Source organism: Hyperolius riggenbachi, chromosome 6 (assembly GCF_040937935.1).
Source record: "Hyperolius riggenbachi isolate aHypRig1 chromosome 6, aHypRig1.pri, whole genome shotgun sequence".
Taxonomy (NCBI): domain Eukaryota; kingdom Metazoa; phylum Chordata; class Amphibia; order Anura; family Hyperoliidae; genus Hyperolius; species Hyperolius riggenbachi.
In genome coordinates, this window is record NC_090651.1 from 91614992 (window position 1) to 91623689 (window position 8698).

At 45.9% G+C, this 8698-nt stretch overlaps 1 long non-coding RNA gene across 1 annotated transcript in view; it reads left to right on the forward strand.

The window, feature by feature from the left end:
- LOC137522483 (uncharacterized) overlaps window positions 1-8266 on the forward strand; it is a 46761-nt gene extending 38495 nt beyond the window's left edge. The window contains exon 3 of the long non-coding RNA XR_011022307.1: window positions 8191-8266. This is a non-coding gene — a long non-coding RNA (uncharacterized lncRNA). The remainder of the gene's footprint in view (window positions 1-8190) is intronic.
- The last annotated feature ends 432 nt before the right edge of the window (window positions 8267-8698 follow it).

Sequence of the window (8698 nt, forward strand, 5' to 3'; positions counted from 1 at the left end):
TGCTTTTGTTGCCTGGTCGGTAATCCGGCCCTGCTAGGGAGCAGCCCCTTGAAGCTTAGTCACCTCCTGTCACCTACCCCCAATGGCACTCTATTTATGAATCTCCCATAATGGGGGGGGGGGGGGGGCATTTTGTATATTTTGTCACATACAGTGCTGCCCATAATTATTCATACCCCTGGCAAGTTTTGGCTTAAAGAGAACCCGTGGTGGCATACTGGAATGTGTACAATGACATGCCTCTGGGTCATTGCAATGCCGCTACCAGCCCCCCTGTGCTGCGCTGCACCCCATTAAAAGATTGCCAGGCTAGCAACAAGATCTAGGCCGTCCTAGATCTATTAACCTCCCTGGCGTTCTATTAAGATCGCCAGGGAGGCTGCGGGAGGGCTTTTTTTAAATGAAAGAAAACTATTACATGCAGCCAACTGAAAGTTGGCTGCATGAAAGCCCACTAGAGGGCGCAATGAGCAGCCTTCCTTGTTTCGCTTTCCTCGTCGCCATGGCGACGAGCGGAGTGACGTCATGGACGTCAGCCGACGTCCTGACGTCAGCCGCCTCCGATCCAGCCCTTAGCGCTGGCCAGAACTGTTTGTTCCGGCTGCGCTGGGCTTGGGCGGCTGGGGGGACCCTCTTTTGCTGCTGCACGCGGCGGATCGCCGCGCTGCGGTGGCGATCAGGTAGCACACGCGGCTGGCAAAGTGCCGGCTGCGTGTGCACCTTTTTATTTCAACAAAATTGGCCCAGCAGGGCCTGAGCGGCACCCTCTGGCTAAGCTCGTCCATACTGCTAAGGAGGTTAAAAAGGCTCTTGCTATATGACTGCAATAATGCAAGTGCAAATCCATAACCCCACTGTGGTTTGGATCTTCCAATCATATTACGCTGCCCACTTTCAGCTGCTCTCCATCACATGACCATCTCATGACCCTGCAGTGTTCACTCACCCTCCCTTGCCTTATGCACACCTAACACACCCCCCCCCCCCTCACACACACACACACACACTCTTTCCCATATTGTCATAACCCATCTATAACACTTAGCGTTAAGCCAAAATAAACAGCCTTACTCCAGTCATATCTACAAGTTTACTCACAACAACAAAATTAAACAGTTAAATTAACAATGTATAAACAAAACAAACATTAAAGGTAGCCATACACTGGTCGATTTGCCATCAGATCGACCAACAGACAGATCCCTTTCTGATCGAATCTGATCAGATAAGGATTCTATGGCTGCCTTTCCTGCAAACAGATTGTGAATCGATTTCAGCCTGAAACCGATTCACAATCTGCTGAGCTGCCGCTGCCGCCTCCCCCCCCCAGCATACATTACCTGAGGCTGGCTCCCGGGCGTTATGTCCCCGTCATGTGGCACCTCCGGCTCCGGCATTCGCGTATAACTTACGCCATCACACCAGTGACAGCGGAAGTTCAAATAGAGCGCCCTCTATTTGTACTTCCGCTGTCACTGCAGTGACAGCGGAAGTTATACGAGGATGCCGGAGGTGCCATGACGGGAGCAGTGACGGACAGGATGCCCGGGAGCCAGCCTCAGGTAATGTATACCTGCGTCGAAATGCCCCGAATCGTACGCCGCAAGCGACGCGCTCCCTACCCGCGGGCGATCGACGGTAATTTCCCACACAGCGCGATCGACGGACCGATTGATATCAGGAGGAAATCAATCGGTCGGGTGCGTTTAGCACTAACTATTTGACAGCAGATTAGATCCCAGTGATCGAATCTGCTGTCGATCGGCGGGAAATCGGGCCAGTGTATGGCCAGCTTAACATAACAAATCCATACAATGGAACAGACAGTTATTCAAAATATTGGTCCCATTGCTAGAGGTAACTGAGGAGGCCCCACCTTAATTCAACCAAATGTGGATGAAAACCAAAGACCCACAGCTGACCTTTAGCGATGCTCTTCCGAGTAGCTATGAGTACGTAACGACTCATATTCGAAATGTAAATTAAACAGCTGTGACCGTGGGAGACGCGTGATAACTTACCCATGCATCCATTGGATCCTACACATCACGTTCCAGGTCACTCCCACGCTTCCTCCTTCCAGTTTGAAGAAGGAAGCATGGGAATGTCATGGAATGTGACATGCGACATGAATGGACGACATGCGTCATGAATACATCTTGTCTCCCACGGTCACAGCTGTTTAATTTACATTTTAATTTTTAAATCAGAGTAGCAGAACATCGCTATCAGTGTTCCACCCTCAACTTTCAAGGCCCCTCAATGCCTTCGAATACCACCTCCTTTAGCAAGGGGACTGCCACTAATGCTGTGACAACCTGAAAAAACAAAACAAAAGAGAAATAAATCAACCACACACAATACAATGGGAACAATTCTAGTTGTTTCGAACACATCCACACACACAGCCACATGCTTACAGCCTGCATTTCCCACTCTGCCCAAGGCGCCATAAATAGAGATGTCGCTGACCTCTAATTTTCGGTTTGCGAACATCAGCAAAAGGTTTGCAAATCTGCGAACTTCGCAAACCACCATAGACTTCAATGGGCAGGCGAACTTTCAAAACTACAAACACCGTATCTGGCCACAAAAGTGATGGAAAAGATGTTTCAAGGGATCTAACACCTGGAGGGGGGGGGCATGGCGGAGTGGGATACATGCCCAAAGTCTCGGGGAAAAATAAGGATTTGACACACAGCAGGGTTATAATCCCTAAAAGGCAGAAATCACATTGCATTCCTAATTTGGAGGCCTAAAGTGCTTGAAACATCTTGCGTGTGTAGACATGGATCAGCAGGTAATCAGAGGCGTCACAATAGACCCTGCAAGGATGCAGCCGCAGAGGGGGCCCAGAAACCACAGTAGGCCCCGTAGGGGGGGGGAGTTTCTTTTCCCTGTCATAAGAGACTGACAAGTAAAGGCACAGAGAAAAAAAGCTTTCTGGTCTCTGCACAATTGTCCTGACTGCATCTGCTCAGCCACTGATAATGATTCATACAAAGTTTTACAGACAAAGATTTGTAGACAGTCCCTATTTAGTGTGCAGCAGGCTCTTGTTTACAGGGCACTGTACCCAACCTCTCTACCCCCTCCCCAAGTGCTCTGTACTGTAGTGATGCTGGAGGAGTCTGCACAGCCAGTTCTGCTCCATCAGAGATGTACAGAGTGAGTGTAATAAGCTGAGGCTGAGAGCACACTCATCTGTTGGTTTTCTGTATGCATTTTCTGCACTCCATGCGTGTTTGTATGTGTGAAAACATGCAGGTGTTATCACAGAAGCTAATGTAATTGATATAGAAAATGCATGCAGTGCTTCACTGCTGTCTGTTTTTATCTGCATAGGGAAAACACATTCAAGTGTGCACAAATTAAAACCATTGGTTCTTAGTTTTCCTGTGCATAAAGCAGGGGAGGGGGGCCCATCAAAAGTTTTGCAGGGGGGGGCCAATGATTTCTAGTTACGCCCCTGCAGGTAATGTAAGTAGTGTACTGCTTCACACTGACAGACCAAACTCACTGTTTAACGCACCGCAAACAGCTGTTTGTGTAGAGATGCAATGCTGGACTGGTGCGCACCAAGATTGCTCTTCCTCAGTGATGTCAGGTAATGTCTGACTGCCTTATCAACTTTCGATGGTTCTTTCTCTACCATTGTTTAAGCTTACATCTATTTTTTTAAATTACTTTTTTTGCTGTCTGTTCAGTACCTTCAACGAGAATCTGTTATGGAGGGCAAGTCTGCCATTCATTCAACTGTGTGATAAACTTTCCATATTACTTTCTCTGTACCATGGTGACCACAGGTAAAACTTTCCATATTACTTTCTCTGTACCATGGTGACCACGGGTAATGGCCGGGGAATCAGGGTTCGATTCCGGTCAATGTGCAGCTGTCACACACACAGGTACCGTGAACAGGTATGCAGTGACTGGTATTACAAATGTGCAGCTGTCACACACACAGGTACCGTGAACAGATGCAGTGACTGGTATATAACACTGCGTACTGCTGTCACACAGGTGCAGTAAACATGAACAGGTATGCAGTGACTGGTATTACAAATGTGCAGCTGTAAAACACACAGGTAACGTGAACAGGTGCAGTGACTGGTATATAACACTGTGTGCTGCTGTCACGCAGGTGCAGTAAACATGAACAGGTATGCAGTGACTGGTATTACAAATGTGCAGCTGTCCCACACAGGTGCAGTGAAAAGGTAGTCACAGAATGTGCTGGGCCTTGCACAGTATAGCAATTAGCAAGGGCCAGCTGCCTGCGACTGACGGTTGTATATGCAAGTGTCAGTGGGCCACACAAAAAAAAAACACACACACATCAAAAGAACATTAGCTCTCAAAAGAGCTGTTTTGGGTTGCTTCTTAGCAATAAGTATCAGCAAGGAGCAAGCCAACAAGGCTTACAACAGCCTAACTAAGCTTTCCCTATGTCTACAGCAGGTTCCTCTCCCTCCTCTGATTACTGCAGCCACACCGAGTGAGATAATGGCCGACGCAGCTGCCTTATATAAGGGGGGCTCCAGGAGGGAGTGTAGCCTGATTGGCTGCCCTGTGTCTGCTGACTGTGATGTAGAGGGTTAAAGTTGAGCCTAATGATGTAGTATAGGGGGCGGGTCGAACTAGCATAAGGTTCGCTGTTCACCACAAATGCGAACCACAGATGTTCGCACGAATCGGTTCACGGTCAAACCATTCAGGCCATCTCTAGTGACTGGCAGACATTGGCTTCTTCCGCTCAAAGATTTCATTAACCTCCCTGGCGGTAAGCCCGACACAGTGTCAGGCTAGCTGCCACAGGGGATCACATGGCCCTGGGAGGATTTTTTTAAATAAAATGTGTTTTATATTCTTCAGCTAGCACTTGGCTATCTAACTACGCCCCCCAAGTGCCTCTGGTCCCCTCCGATTGCCGCCGCAATACATACCCCCCCTCCCCCCCAGGAATCCAGCGAGGGCGCAACCTCCTAATCAGCTGCAGGCTTCGCTATGGTGAGGATCAGGACTGATCATGACGTCATGTCCAATCGTCGCCATAGCGATGAGTGAAGCTAATTGGGAAGCTGCGGCTCTTGTGGGATCGCGGACGGATAAATATTACCAGTGGCGATCGGGGGGTCAGACCGGTGCCGGGGGACTTTCCGCACATAGTTAGCTAGCCCGGTGCTAGCTAAAATACAAAACATTTTTTTTTAAAAAAAATCCCTCCCGCGGACGCAGCCACTGCATCTGCGTACCGCCAGGGAGGTTAACGGACACCTGGCTGCTGCTGTGGGCAAAGGAGCAGGAACGGTTACCACCACACATCCAAGGAAGGCAGCAGGCATGGCACGCAAGTCCCGACTCATGGAGATAGTGACGGAAAATAACAATACGGGAGGACTCTTCCGAGGCCCTGCTGTATATGAGATGAATAAACTTTTAATCCTGTAACGACAATCTGTTATGGAGGGCAAGTCTGCCATCCATTCAAGGGAAAGGTATGCACGGACTGGTATATAAAACAGCGTGCTGTCACACAGAGGTGCAGTGAACGGGTATGCAGTGACTGATATATAAAACTGCTTGCTGTCACACAGGTGCAGTGAAAGGTATACAGTGACTGGTATTACAATACAATGTGCAGCTGTCAAACAGGCGTAGTTAACAGGTGTGCACGGACTGGTATATAAAACAGCGTGCGGTCACACAGAGGTGCAGTGAACATGTATGCAGTGACTGGTATATAAAACTGCATGCTGTCACACAGGTGCAGTGAAAGGTATACAGTGACTGGTATTACAATACAATGTGCAGCTGTCAAACAGGTGCAGTTAACAGGTATGCACGGACTGGTATATAAAACAGCATGCGGTCACACAGATGTGCAGTGAACAGGTATGCAGTGACTGGTATATAAAACTGTGTGCTGTCACACAGGTGCAGTGAAAGGTATGCATTGACTGGTATTACAGACAGTACAATGTGTAGCTGTCACACACACAGGTGCAGTGAAAAGATAGGCACTGAATGTGCTGGGCCTGGCACAGTATAGCAATTAGCAAGGGCCAGCTGTGACAGACAGGGCTGTACATGCAAGTGTCAGATGGCCACAAAAAAAGAAAAAAACACATCACAAGAACATTAGCTCTCAAAAGAGCTGTTTTGGGGGTGCTTTTCAGGAACAAATATTAGCAAGGAGCAAGCTAACAGACCTCCTAACTATCGCTTTCCCTCTCTCTCCAATGTCTCTCCCTTCTCTCACTAATACTGCATCACACAGAGTGAGAACATGGCCAACGCTGCTTCCTTATATAAGGAAGGGGGGCTCCAGGAGGGAGTGCAGCCTGATTGGCTGCCATGTGTCTGCTGACTGTGATGTAGAGGGTCAAAGTTTAGCCCAATTATGTAGTATAGGGGGCGGGTCAAACCGCCATAAAGTTTGCGGTTCGCCGTGAACGTGAACCCCCAATGTTTGCGTGAATAAGTTTGCCGGTGAACCGTTCAGGCCATCTTTAGCCATGGCTTGCAGCAGCTAACTAACAAATAAAACAAAAGAGATAAACAAACAAAACATCCCTGACTCCAAAAAAGTGTGGGCGGGTGGTATGTTTGTTCTCGCTGCTAAAGGATGTAAATGATGTGATTTCCAGGACTGCAATCTTAATTTAGTGCCCAATGCCTACACCACCTTCTTACCCGGCCGACTACGAGCAACATACAAATGACTCTGTCCTAGCCACCTTCCATCTAAATGCCACCCCCTGCCAGCAAGTTCACTAAGAGCTTGCAAGGGTCATGATGCTTTTGTGTTCAAGGCACAGTGCATCTCTTGACACAGAGAATCCAATAACACAGAGAGATTTTTTCCCAGGATTTAGTTGCCTGCATCGTCGTGAAAGGGGCTGTAGAAACTGTGATCATTGCTGAATCCAGCTCCTAGCCTGCTGTGCAGCGACGTCTGTAACAATGTTTGAAGGACATCAGAGACAAAAGTACAAATAGAGACAGTGAGATTGATAAATGAACCATATCAGTTATTACCGACACTGTTCATTGAACTTTTGTTGGTAACAAACAGCTGCAAGCTTTCACATCGCCGGTGAAGAACTTATCCAGGTGCTTGTGAAGTATCACTAAAAGTATTTGTAAATATTCTGAAAATAATGTATCGTTTAATTTTGTGGAAACTGAAGATTGTATTTGGTTGAGGTGGAAATCTGACCACTCCAAAGGACACTCAGAAACAAGTATGTTTCAAGGTATAACACAAAATAATTTATTTATACACTCCACGATTACGCAACACGTTTCGCGGGCGTGACCCCACTTCTTCAGGCATTTCAAAAAGGAGTATATAGCAGTAGTAGTCCAGGTCTGCACTAAAGAGACACTGAAGCGAAAAAAAAATGATGATATTATGATTTGTATGTGTAGCACAGCTAATGCTAGGTACACACCATACAATTTTCTGTTAGATTTTCTCTTAGATTTACCTGCCAGATAGCTTTTTTCCATGTTGTAGGTAAATCTAACAGAAGAATCTAACAGAAAATTGTATGGTGTGTACCTAGCATAAGAAATAAAACATTAAGTTCAGATACATCAGTGTAATTGTTTCCAGTACAGGAAGAGTTGAGAAACTCCAGTTGTTATCTCTATGCAAACAAGCCATTAAGCTCTCTGACTAAGTTAGTCATGGAGAGGGCTGTTATCTGACTTTTATTATCTCAACTGTTCCTGTACTATTTACTTTTCCTCTGCTAGAGGAGAGGTCATTACTTCACAGACTGCTCTGAAAGACTCATTTTGAATGCTGAGTGTTGTGTAATCTGCACATATTATAGAATGATGCAATGTTAGAAAAAACACTATATACCTGAAAATAAAAGTATGAGAATATTTTCTTTGCTGCTAATCTTCAGGTAATTATTCATAGTACACAACCAATTCACTATATCATATTTTTTTTTTTTTTGCTTCAGTGTCTCTTTAAACACCTCTGATGCAGACCTGGACTATTACTGCTTTTTGAATTGAAGTGTATAAATACATTCTCTTGTGTTATGAAACATACTTGTTTCTGAGTGTCCTTTGGAGTGGTCAGATTTCCACCTCAACCACATCCATGTTTTAAAAGTTTTATCTGTTCACTGGCATTGATTTTCATTATACGTTTCTTTCAATCTACAGAGAGCGACTTTTTATCCCTGAGTGGGGACAGGCATAATCTCCACACCTGCTGTTACAGTGGTTGCTTGAAAGGTAACCCTGGTTTGTGAGTATCTTATGCTTACCTTTCATCACTCTTCCCTTTTGTCCATACATACTACACAATATTGGGCTCTCAGTGTCCCTGTGTTCTTTTTTCCTTGAAGATTGTATTTAGTCATTTGGTCCTACCCCATGTTCTGACATGGGGTGAGGGTTCGAAACTGTTACAGAATTGCTGGATCATACATGTTTTCCAGTGTTCTTCTTAACTGTTCTGGGATGAAACGTCATATTAACTGAAAAAAAAAATCATCCTTTAAAGGGGCACTATGGCGAAAATTTTTAAAATGTAAAATATGTGCAAACAGACAAATAAGTATGTTTTTTTCAGAGTAAAATGAGCCAGAAATTACTTTTCTCCTATGTTGCTGTCACTTACAGTAGGTAGTAGAAATCTGATAGAAGTGACAGGTTTTGGACTAGTTCA